General features: G+C 36.1%; 1 protein-coding gene across 2 annotated transcripts in view; it reads right to left on the bottom strand.

The window, feature by feature from the left end:
* ARAP2 (ArfGAP with RhoGAP domain, ankyrin repeat and PH domain 2) overlaps window positions 1-12,597 on the bottom strand; it is a 171,171-nt gene that overhangs the window by 30,632 nt on the left and 127,942 nt on the right. The window lies entirely within an intron of this gene.

The raw sequence follows: 12,597 nt of genomic DNA, 5'->3' as shown, positions 1-12,597 counted from the left end.
CTACTGGCTAATGAGCCCTTGAAATGTGGTTAATCCCAAATGCTATTAGTATGAAACATATGCCATATTTCAAAGACCTAGTACCAACAAAAGGTAAAAATATCACAAGTTTGTAATACTGATTACATGATCAAATTATAATATTTTAAATAATGAGTTTAAATAAACTATATTAGTAAAATTAATTTCACCTGTTTCTTTATATCTTTTAATGCGGCTACTAGATAATTTAAAATTACATAATTGGCTTGCATTACATTTCTTTTGAGCAGCTCTCAAAAAAACAATGCAAATACAGAGGTAAAAATGGAAGCCTCTCCCAGAATTCTGATTCAGGAATCCAGGAATTCTTATGGCACTAAAGAAAATCCTATACATCTGAACCACGTAAGAGTAAAAGAGGCAAACCTGCTAAGTTAGAGCATTTATCAACAACTACATTTCATGTGCAATACTGCCGTGCACCATACTTAGAAACATTCAACCAATTCTATAAAAATACTTTTCCGTAAGAACACCAAATATGTACTTATATGAATTTATCAACACAGCTCCAATCTAAAACTTTCTCCCCGAAATCTAGACAGTATTCAACTGCCTACTTGAACACTGAAGAACAGTGGGGGGGAAAGGACCCTTAAGTCAAACAGCTATGGCACGGTTATTCCGGTCTCAGCATCTGCCCTTCCTGGATAATAAGAGTAATAACACCCATCCTGCAGATTACTGCGGGCCTCGTATTAGATAATGACCGCAAAAAGATGTAGGGTGGGACACTGTACCAGACCAGAACCTTTAGTGATTTTCTGCTAGTCAGGTGACACAATTTTTAAATAATTCATGAACTGCTTCTGAAATTTACAAAATAACTCAAATGGTTTTAGAAAGAACTCTTAATCTTACATCTAACATTTCCTTGGTTTGAGGGAAACCTGTACTTACATGACAAACAATACACAGAAGTTCATAATTATAATCAGCATACGAAAATGAAAGTTTAAAAAACAGAAACAGTTCCTGGTAATTACACTCAAATATGAGCATGGTATGAATACCTGGAAGAAAAACTCCCAAGAATAATCATATCCCTGATGCTACGCACAGATGTACAAACAAAAGTAATTAACAAACCCCAATAGTTTTCATGATACATATACTAGCCACAGAGACATTCTTTTAATCACAGTTGTACTAAAATAGCTTCTTTATTGGTAGTTTGCAACTGTAATTTCTGAAAAACATTGCTAAAATTTGTCTTCTCATACAACTTCATATTCAATTCCATAGAAAATATTTCAAATGATATTTTACAGCTAAGTAACTTCTATTTAAATTAAAAATAACTATTCCAATGAAAAGAAAGAAGATGTATTTTAATACAACTGGACGGTTAAGAAAAAAAATAAACATAAAACTATTCAGTGAAAGTCATATTACATCAAATCATTCGTTTCTTTATAAAGTACTGAGGGTCTGGTATGCACTTGGTTCTAGTAATGTACAATCTTGGAGACGATGAGTTAAATATGGGCTGACAAGCAAAGCTGTATGTGCTGACAGAAGCGAACAATTCAAAAAACATTCAGTAGGCTTTGTGATTCAGCTGATGGAGAACAGGGAAGTGGGAGAGGCATTTATAACACTGACAGTTTAGAAACAGGTAAATCATTTTTAAAAAGTTTAAATTATAATCAAGTTGTGAGATACAGATACATTGCTTAAGCCAAATTCTATTCACATTTTCTAATTGTACTTTTTCATTCAGATTTTTGTCAAAATTAATAAACCTTTCAAATTTTACCAATAATCATATGTCCAGTGCCTAAGTAAACCATTTGTAGGTAAAAGAGAAAATAGGTTTAGGGAAAAAAAATATTGTTGCTGTGTTTGGGTTCATACTTGTTAAAATTTATTTTAATCATTATATAATTGAGTATTTAGCTAAATCTTGCAGCATACATTATTAAGGGACTCAGGAGGAAGGCTTCGAGAAAAATATATGTGAAGGAGAACGGAAGAATGAAAAGAATTTTGAAATACAAAGTTCTATAACTATCAAGGATGTTAAAGACTTTTTAAAAGCTCTCACAACTAAATTTCTGTCTGATCTTAAAATGTTAAAACATGTAGAAAAATTACCCACTACTTAAAGGAAAAAATGAAAATACATACTTTGGGGGACATCATGTGTGACTCAGCTTGTAACAAAATCAAAGTTATGAATTAAACGGCTTCCAATAATTCACTTTTCCAAACTTTTCCAGTACTGCTTGGTCCCTCAACTTTGGGGTACTTTCCTCTTACATGTTTAATCCCTCCCCTTCACCCCAGGCAGAAAGCTTACTAAGGTCCTCTGCTCTACAGGAATCTGGTTCAGTAAAAGCTCATGCCAGCTGTCTCCACTGTACCTGCCGTCCAGACCCCGTCCAGGTTTGAATTTCACTCTAGCCTTTCAGAATATAAGCTTTTTGCCTTGCGTGTCTCTTCTGAGCTGGAGTTCAAATTTCTGCCATTCAGATCTTTGCAGTGGGGTTTCCGCTTCATAACTTGAGATTCTGGCCAGAACTCCTGTCTCCCTGCTAGGCTTTGGGCTTCTGAATTCCAAGAGATCTTGCTCTTTTCATAGTCCTTCCCAGCACAGTGATCTTTCTAGTTTTTTTTTTTTTTTTTTTTTGTAAGATCCAAACTTCAGAGCACTAGTATTTCAAATGTGACCTAAGCAGTAATCCTGGCTACACCCTTTGCTATGGTCATTCAATATACATCTAATTCCTCTGATCCAATCAAAAAGAATGATTTCACATGTCACAGGGTCCATGACATCAATCCTCAGCATGGTGTAAGTTAATAAGCATGGAATACTTCCTATGTACTAAGAAGGTAATAGAGAAAAAGGGAAAGAAAAAACATAAGACACACCCTGCAAATTTGCTTTTACTTGAAAAAGAAACCCGCTATAGACATGATTAATGTATTAAAAGAAGCTGTTAAGTAACTTGGGAAAATCATCTAATTTTTTCCCAAATATAACAAATCTGAAGATTTAATGTACTCCCCAAAGCACTTAATTCCTTCAGAGAAAGATTCTGGGATCTACCCTAATGGGTACAATTTCCTTTACTATCTTTGTCTTTTATCCAATAAAATTCCAGCATACTGTTGTCTCTAGAACATTATAAATCCCTCTCCCCTTCTTGTTGATTGCTAGGACAAGGAAGGCGTAATTGGAGTTAACAGTGGAGACAAGAAAAAAACAAACAGTGTTCTTAGTTGTGCTATAATTTTGTTACTAATTAGAAAAGCCCTTAACAGTCACATGCATGAAACAAAACAGAATGGCCAAATTTGTTTAAACAGAATAGACTATCATATTAATGGGGCAATGAAAACAAAAGAAAAAAAGTTTTTCCAAATCATCTGAAAACCTCAAGTTCTTATACAAAAAGAACAATTCCTAACTAGTGGTCCCTAACCCCAATAAAAGAACTCATCTGTAGAGGAGGTGGAAGGGTCCTGGGAAGGAGAGGCAGAGACAGAAAGAGGCTGGAGGGAGAAACATAAATCCAGGAATGGTACTTCTAAAATACATATTCCTCCTTTATCCTCCATGGCGGACAGCTAGCAAGTCAGCCATTGTTCTTTGAGAATTTCTCTTTGGGGCTCAATTCTGTATCATTCCCAGTGTTATCATCTAACTCCTGCCCTTTCTAATTCCAGGATTCTGTAACTCCAGCCCCTTTTCTAATGGGTCCAGCAAAGGATTCCAAATTGGTGTTATGAAATGGTGTTTTAACACGTTAATCCCCTCCGCCCAATTCCCTTTCAAAGCCTTACTTTTTTTTTTCTATTTAAAGCCTTATTTTCCTACTATTAAAAGTCTAAACTCCTTTTCCTGACAGTTAAAGGGCTAAATAAACTGAATTTCTCCTACCCATCTCTATAAAATATTAAATTAAAATATATTTATATTTTAGTTGATCATAATATACTGTTTGGAAAACCAATCCTCATCTCCATGGCATGACTGAAATTGATCACCTTAATAAACTTGAGAGAAATTCCACTCTCCTTGCTTCTATACAAATTCTATCCTACTTCTGCACCCAACTTATCAACAGAGATTTTTTCTAACTATTCTAGTCCATACTTGTTATTTATGTCTCTAAACTTTAAGATATAATTTAGTTCCTGAACGCATAAAACATATATGCTTAACAATTTAGCTCTTAAGTACATGATAATTTCATATTTGCTTTTTAAAACGACGTGTGCTTTGGATTTTCCTCCCCAACCTACATGATAGCTGACATTTGGAACTGGGTTTTGTTTTTGTTTTTAAATGATCTCTTTTTTTAATTTTATTTTTATTTATTTGACAGAGAGAGAGAGAGTGCGAGGAGGGGGAGCGGCAGGCAGAGGGAGAGGGAGAAGCAGACTCCCTGCTGAGCAAGGATCCTGACATGGGACTTGATTCCAGGACCCTGGGATCATGACCAGAGCTGAAGGCAGTTGCCCAACCAGCTGAGCCATCTAGGAGCCCCTGGAACTGGGTTTTAATGACAGCAGCATCCTCTACTCAATCTCAGGCAGTAATCTCCAAATCTGTTTCTTCAACTGCAAAATGGGGACACCTACAGCACCCCACGGATTTGGTAGGTAACGTGCTTAGGACAGTGGTTGGCACAGAGCAAGTAGTATATAACTGCTTGTTTAATTAATAGATGACAGACATCATTTTTCTCTGTACTACCAAGTCTGCAGTAAGCAAAACCAGAAAGAACTATACTTCCAAAGTCCTGATGATTTACAGACTGAGTTTTTAAGAGTTTAAAAAACTGAAATCTGATTTATCCCTAATTTCAGTACAGTAGGTTAGGACAGAATATATGGACTGGATTTGGAGACATCTTGATTCAAATGTCTGCTCTCCCACTTACAAGCAGGTCACCTTGACGGAGCTATGTAATGTCTCCATATCCTAATTTCTCCATCTGTAGAAGGCCTAGTTAAGTACCAGTAGAGTAACTAGGAAGAATAAATGAGATGGTGAATGCAAAGCATTCAATCTACCATCTGGCACAGGGTAAATGCATAGTAACTAACACGTATCATTATGTCTTGTATTTCTTATGTGTGTTCTGAGCAAGACAAGGGAATTTAAAAAAAAGGTCTATTTTTCATGGTCTCTATGTGTCCCCCTTCTTTTGATGGCAAAGATTATTTCTTCAGGGCTGCACATTATCTGAAAAAATTCCTTATTCCATCTCTGCCTGTGAACTGTAAAGGAGACAAACGGGCAGTTTCCAGGAGAGACGTCCTCTTGAAAACATGCCACGACCAAGTGATACTGGGAATATTTGTTGCCTAACAGCTAAAAATTTCGTACAAATTAAAATTTAGGCAAATTTTCCTTTGACATTGATTATATAGAGGATGTATATTCTTCTTCTTCTTCTTCTTTTTTTTTAGGATAGTTGGTGATGTTACATTAGTTTCAGGTATACAATTTAGTGATTTGACAAGTTTATATTATGTCCACCACAAGTATACTGTCTGTCCCATTACAACACTATATCACCTATGCTTTTTTTTTAAAAACATTTATTCCACAAAGAGAGAGCGAGCATGAGCAGAAGCAGAAGGAGAGTCAGAGAGAATCCCAAGCAGACTCCATGCCGAGATCATGACCTGAGCCCAAACAAAGAGTAGGATGCTTAACTGTGCCACCTAGGCGCCCCCCACCCCACACTGTGCCTTTTAATCTCTTGACAATTTGTTCCCTAACTGGAAGCCTGTACCTCCCACTCCCCTTTACCGTTTGCTCAGTTTCCCCATCCCATTCCCTTCCCTCTGGAAACAACCAGTTCTCTGTATTTATACATCTGATTCTGTTTATTTATTCTTTTTTTTTTTTTTGAAGGACCTAGAGGATATTATGCTAAGTAAAATAAGTCAGGATGAGAAAGACAAATAACCACGTGAGGCAAAGAACATATGTATTCTTTATAATTTGGAGGAAGCAGAATTTCAGATACATTGTACTCACTGTATAACATTCATTCAAAATGCATTTCAGTAAAATTTAGTTCTACAACTGAGTAGAAACCAAACTGCTAATAGCTGCTGGAAAGTAATCTATTTCTTAGGAAAAGCCAAATACGTCCCCTAACTCATTCCCAGTCTATTTTCCTTTATGCTACTTGTACTGAAGAAGCAATGCTTAATAGAACTAGTAGCCCGTTGACATTCTTCTACAATTAGAGTCTCCATAAATAATAAAATTATAAATGTAATTCCTACTGGAGGATTGACTAGAAAAGTGCCAGAAATCCCATCCGTTTTACTGACAATGCAGACAATTACAGAATGTAGAAACTATCTTTTTATTGTTTTTACTGTTACACTGAATTATAATAAACGTTTAGAAATAAGATTTCACCTAAATATATATTTTATATTAAATGACCATGTTGTTTTTAGTATACTCTTAATAAAAACATAGGTAACCCTTTAGACCTTCCACAGTATTCATATATTTTATCTCATGTGATTCTCATGTAATTTTTTTATGATTTTTTTTCTGCACCCAATGTGGGCCTCAAATTTATAACCCCAGGATCAAGAGTTGCATGCTCTTTTGACTGAGCCAGTTAGGCATCCCTCATGCAACTTTCTCAAATAGGAAGTACAGGCAATATGATCTCATTTTGTAAACGAGAAAACTGGCTCACAAAGGTTTTGTGACAAGATTAGAAAGCAAATGCCCTATAATTATAATTCAGGTCTCTTAACATGTAACATAAAATTCTGTTGTCTATACTGAGACACTTCTAAGTAATGGTCATTATTATCATGATCACCAACACCATCATTACCACAATAGTAGTTAATGTTCCGATGCCTTTCCTGGCCTTGTGCACCATTTTACATTGTTAAACACACTTTTCCCTAAAACCTACTCCTTTGATGATTCCATGACATTGCTCTGTCCTTGTTTTCTGGCAACCTTTTGGATTGTTCCTCACACATAGGGCCTCATTTGATACATCCATGCCTTAGTGCTGGTAATTCTATGCTCAGTTCTCTAATGTTCCTACCTTAACACTACAACTGCAGGATGTTATAGTCTCCAAAGACTAAATCCATGCTCCAGATAACGTGTGTAGTGATGGATACTTAGATCCCTTCTAGACAATACACCCTTGGACACATAACAACTAAAACTCAAAACATCGAAAACTGAATTCAGTGACCCCACCCCTATATCATCCCAACCAGCAACCCCTTCTATTCTCCCTATCCTAATCTCTCACAAAGCATTCAAATCAAGATACCAAGGACTATCTCCCACTTTCTCAATAATAATACGATGCCAATTTCCTTTGGAAAGCATTCCGTAACTATCCAGATAAAAGCTGAGATTGCCCTGCTGGGAAATTCTGTCAGTACTTGGCCACTAACAAAGTGTTTTATTCATTTATATTTTAAAAAGTTTACTCAATGTGTACTTTTAGTGAGTAAAAGAATAAGAGTCTTGTTACAGAGGACAACCCATCTAAGAAAAACTAAACAAGAAATGATATTTTGTTGAATGAGAGACATCCAGTGTTGGAAGAGATGTCAATGATCAATTAATTGAACCCCTTTTGTGTGCCTGAAAGCTCTCCATAAACTTCCTGGCCTACAGAAATCATGTACTGCAGGCTGTGTTTGTAGCCTTAGAATTTAAATAGACTTCATACATTTAGATTTTCTGTTCCTTGTGGGGAAAGATAATGCTTAACAAGCCTTTAAATTTTCCACAGTAGATACCTGGTAGATTCCTAATAGAAACTTACCAATTGGTTTTCTCACTACAGAATTATAATATTAAAAGAAGTCAGAACATTCATGCTTCATAGTGAGTATTAAGGACTCATTAATTTCCAAGAGGATCCTTCCATTTGACGTGGACTAGGCTTACCTTCAACGTTTATACACATTTGGATTTAAAAAGATTTGATGGAGAGTCGAAAGTAAATTATTTCAGCTAGACTATGATTTATGGACTCGTACTATTTTCACTGGAATTTTCTTTTATTTTCCTAAGTCAGTTCATAGTGGATGGTTCAGCTTTCCGGGTCTGTATTCGCCAGAAGCAGTTGCATTTTGAACTATTCTATTCTAATGCAAATTTAATTCCAAAGCATCTGTCATATGCAGCAATCTAAATTTAGAAACCCACAGGGATCTGCATTTGAGTTACATATTATATCTTAAAATATTTCTTCCCCATTGAGACCATTAAAACTTGATACCAATGTATCACATTCTATTGGGGTAATTTTAAAGATCTTTAATGCTTAAAACAAGACTTTAGCAACATAAAAATTATTTATTCTGGAGTCTTACAGAAGGTATTCATTTATGGTTTACTTGTGATAGAGATGCTGAAGCTTAACTCAGTACAAGAGATAATGCTAACAAAAGACAGTCTAATGAGATTAGCTATGACAAAGTCTAAATGGCAATTTAAATGAAGTTTTATTCTCCCTATCATAATGTCTCAGTCATAATCCATGGGGTAGAAAAGAAATTTGAGGACTATTATCTTTCTTTTCAAGTTAGTTAACTCCTCATTACAATAATGGCAACGGCATAAAATGTTTCTAAGAAATAAAATGCTGCTTTTGAAGAACACACAATTGATTTCTAAGTAGAGGCAACAGAAAATTTATTTACTCTCATATACTTTTATAAAAGTAAAGTATGCTACCTCATTACCTTAAATGAATGAGCAGAAATTAAGTGTTGGGTAATTCTAAAATCCACTCCCACTTGTTATGTCTACATTTTAAATTGTTCAGATAAAGTGAGAAAATTAAGGAAATGGAAACCCCTAAACTACCCTAAGCTCTTAAACTTAGTATTTGATAAAATTTTTGATTTAGCAAGTAGCTGTTGAAAACATAATGTCAAACAAAAGCATATGCTTGTAATTTGTTACATAAATCAGAAAAACTCTCATACAATTAATGAACTGCAAGTCATGTCTATATACAAACACACACATATATACACATATATATGTACGTATGTATATGTAGACAGAGAACAGAGATACGCACAGGATAGGTAGGCAGACAGTAAAATATGTGGCAACTAGACATCAAGTATGGAAAGACAGAGGTAGTACTACTTTGTATCTTAACAAAATGCTAAAACATTAGCTATTTGTTACTGAGAAAAAATGTGGTTGCAACCAACTACCTTTGTTTCAAATTCTGCTAATTTCCACTTGGTCCCCAGGTTAGAATAAGAAAATCTTAAGAGAAAGAAATCCTTCACATTGTTCCTTTTCTGACATGAAGAGCAATGTATTTCTGAGAGGATTCCAGTTTGTCTGCTAACAAATTGACAGAGAAATCACATTTGATTTACTTTCATTACTTTCCCTTTAGATCCCAATTTTAAGGAGCAGTGGATGTAATGAACGGAGCAATAATTCTGGAGTAGGTGGTCATCGTGATTGATTTAGGAGACATTCACCAAGACAGAGACAAAGTAGACTGAATATCTAACCAACCTAAAATCTATCATCAAATATCCCCAATAAGAAGTATTTATAGGGGCGCCTGGGTGGCACAGCGGTTAACCGTCTGCCTTCGGCTCAGGGCGTGATCCCGGAGTTCTGGGATCGGGCCCCACATCAGGCTCCTCTGCTATGAGCCTGCTTCTTCCTCTCCCACTCCCCCTGCTTGTGTTTCCTCTCTCGCTGGCTGTCTCTATCTCTGTCAAATAAATAAATAAAATCTTTAAAACAAAAAAAAGAAGTATTTATAAACTCCAGATTGCTGCAAGATACAATTATGGGGAAAAAAATCATGACTTAAAAAATTGATTTAAAAAATAAACAACAGGACGGAGTTGCTCTAAATTGACAATCCTAAATTCACACAGATGCAGAACCATAATGAAAGAGATTATTTTGCTTTGACAATCTGAATATAAATCAAGCTTTAATTAAAAACATTTATAAAAATTTTATTGGCTAGAAGATAAAAAAAAGTTTTTAAAATATTTATTGCATTGGTACTCCTAAATTTGACCGAAAATACATAACTACTAATACGAAATGGTCCAATTAATCTATCTGCTGATGGCATTACTCTAACATCTGACTTTTTTTTTTTCCATGCAAAGAGAAATCATTTCCTGGTAGAAAGAACTACAGACACTATAATAACAAGTTGGATACTGGTTTGGCAAACTGAGGCAGGGACAGTGCAGGGGATAGGCATGTGTTTTATGGCTCCCACCCCATGAGAGGAACGAAGGAGATGTGAAAGTAACACAAAAGTTTTCTGACATTTTACCCTAGAGAATGTTTCACCCAAATCCTTGATCCTATCATTTGAGCCTGCTTTCCACTGCTTGGGCTCTCCAGTTTTTATGCAGATGTTCTGTCTACACCTTACAGAAGCCTGATGCCTTCACACCAGAAGGACACATTCCTAAACCCATAATGAGGACACACGTGAGGCATCATAACACCTAATCTTCTGACCCGGTTGTGGACAGAGCCAATGAAGTTTGCCACTCTACCATTTCTTTGTGTCCTTAAACAACATTAAAGATTCCACTCAGAGGTGATTGCTCTCAACCAGCTCAATGTGTATACTGTTGTTTTTCTTCTTTAAAGGTCAAGGGCACTTAATGGTATCCTTGCATTCATTATCGCTTACCCCCACCTACACAAAACTTTCTTTTATATCACAGCCTTTTAAGATCTTATTCTTGTCCATTTTTATTCATCTAGCCAATCCATTAGCATTCAAACAAGAGCTAAGGTATTATGTCTAGGTATGGGTTTCAAGTATTCTGCAACACGGTAAATTAGAGACATTTCGGAAGAATACTGGAAAAAGGAAAATTCTCACTAGGAAAATAAAAAGGTACCTGAAAAGATGATTTTCTAAAAGAAAAGAAACCATGAGAACCTATTATATATATTTCATCATGTTGACAGGGCTTTCTTCATAAGCTTGATACTTTTTCTTCATCTCAGTGTCACCATGAAAGAATAAGAGAATTTAAGAGCTTGAACAGATTTCGTAGATTATCTAAATGGGAGATTCTCAACATGGGCACCACTGACATTTTGAGCCAAATAATTCTTTGTGAAGAGCTGTCCTAGGTTTTGTAGAATAAATAGCAGCATCTCCGGTCTCTACTTACTAAACACCAGGAACACCACTATATCTAGCTGTGAGTCAGAAATGTCCACGGACATTGCCGGATGTCCCCTGGAGAACAAGAGTGAGCCCACCTGAGAACTACCGCTCTACATCACGTCACATCTGTAGGATTAGAGATTTCTGCTGCAATCCTGAAGAGGCGTAGATACGTGGTCAAAGACATACACAGTTATAATAAAGGAATTTAAAATAAGATTATGGTTTCTAAAGGCTAAATTTCTCCAGCAAGAGGGATATACCTGCTCTGTTTATTTAGATGCCTGTAAGACCAAAATGACACAGAAATTGTTACACTGCTTGCCTTTTGTCAAAATGCTTTCGGGTAAGCATATGATATAAAGGACAGATATATAAGCTATAAAGGACACGTGAAGGACTGAATGTTTGTGTCCCCCAAAACTCATACATTGAAACGCTACCTCCTGGTGTGATGGTGCTAGGAGGTGGGGCCTTTACCAAGGGAATTAGGATTAGAGGAGGTCTGCGGGCAGAGCCCTCATGATAGGACTAGTGTCCTACTAAGAGTCACAAGAGAGTCTGCTTCCTTTCTTTGCTCTCCACGCCGAGGAGACGAGAAAGGAAGTCTGCACCTGAAGAAGGCTCTCACCAGAACTCGACCAGGCTGCCACCGTCATCTCAGACTTCCAGCCTCCAGACCGTGAGAAAGAAATTTCTGCTGTTTATAAGCCACCCAGTCTACTGTAGTTCTAGCTGCCAGAACAGACTAGGACGTTACCATGAAATCAGAAATGTATCGGGTTAGCTGGGGTACAATTAAGAACGGACTGATCTATGGCTATTAGCTGGGGAGCCTGAAATCCTTCTAAGCAGGTTTATGGCATTTAAGAGCTGGACATACATATAAAATTAGACGACAGACCAATCTGTTCTCAAATCCAATATTTAGTAACTGTATGATCTGGGGCAAATTACTTCATTTCTCTGCACTTCTCTTTCCCCATTTGGAAATTTTTAAAAAAGTTTAAATGAGGTTTGTTAGGTAGAGATCTCAGTTAATGATATGCGAGTAATAAATAGTAACATTTATTATTAATATCAGTTGTAAAGGTTGTAGTAAATTTTATCTTCTAAAACTTAAATCCTTTGCTTTCGGAGTTTATGTAGAGTGCCAGCAGAAAATCTTTCTCCTAATTTGTTAATGACAACAGAAGAATCAGTTTGAAAATAAAAGTTCTCTGACAGCTCACAAGCGTTCAGAGACTGGCTGGCATGTTTCCCTTGTGCTAACTTATTTAACCCTACATGTATACATGTCTTCTCCCAACTGGATGGCAAGTATTCTTACTGGAAGTTTATCATTTTGTACTTTTTTTTTGTCATTATCACCCCAAAATAAGTG

The sequence above is a fragment of the Ursus maritimus genome, unplaced genomic scaffold (assembly GCF_017311325.1).
Source record: "Ursus maritimus isolate PB19 unplaced genomic scaffold, ASM1731132v1 scaffold_8, whole genome shotgun sequence".
In the NCBI taxonomy this organism is placed as follows: domain Eukaryota; kingdom Metazoa; phylum Chordata; class Mammalia; order Carnivora; family Ursidae; genus Ursus; species Ursus maritimus.
This window is presented reverse-complemented; position numbering and strand designations above follow the sequence as displayed.